The sequence below is a fragment of the Arachis stenosperma genome, chromosome 10 (genome assembly GCF_014773155.1).
Source record: "Arachis stenosperma cultivar V10309 chromosome 10, arast.V10309.gnm1.PFL2, whole genome shotgun sequence".
In the NCBI taxonomy this organism is placed as follows: domain Eukaryota; kingdom Viridiplantae; phylum Streptophyta; class Magnoliopsida; order Fabales; family Fabaceae; genus Arachis; species Arachis stenosperma.
This window is the reverse complement of record NC_080386.1, coordinates 82,076,326-82,076,771: the sequence shown is the minus strand read 5'-3', so window position 1 is coordinate 82,076,771 and position 446 is coordinate 82,076,326.

The following is a 446-nucleotide window of genomic DNA, read 5'->3' as shown; positions in this document are numbered from 1 at the left end:
AGAAGGACAGACTGGCGTTTAAACGCCAGCCAGGGTGCCTGGTTGGGCGTTTAACGCCCAAAAAGGTATTGCATTGGGCGTTAAACGCCAGAATGTGCACCATTCTGGGCGTTTAACGCCAGGATGGCACAAGAGGGAAGATTTTGTTTTCAAATCAATTTTTTTTCAAGTTTTCAAAGTTTTTCAAAATCAAATCTTTTTCAAATCAAATATTTTCAATCAAATGTTTTCAAATCAATTTCTTTCCTTTTCAAAGATACTTGCTAACAATTAATGATTTGATTGAACATTTTAAGTATGTTGCCTTTTCTGTTGAGAAAGGTTTAATGTTTGAATCATATCTTTCTTGTTAGCCAAGTCATTAATTTTAAAATCAAATCTTTTTAAAATTGTTTTCAAATCATATCTTTTCAATCATATCTCTTTAAAAGCATAACTTTTCAATC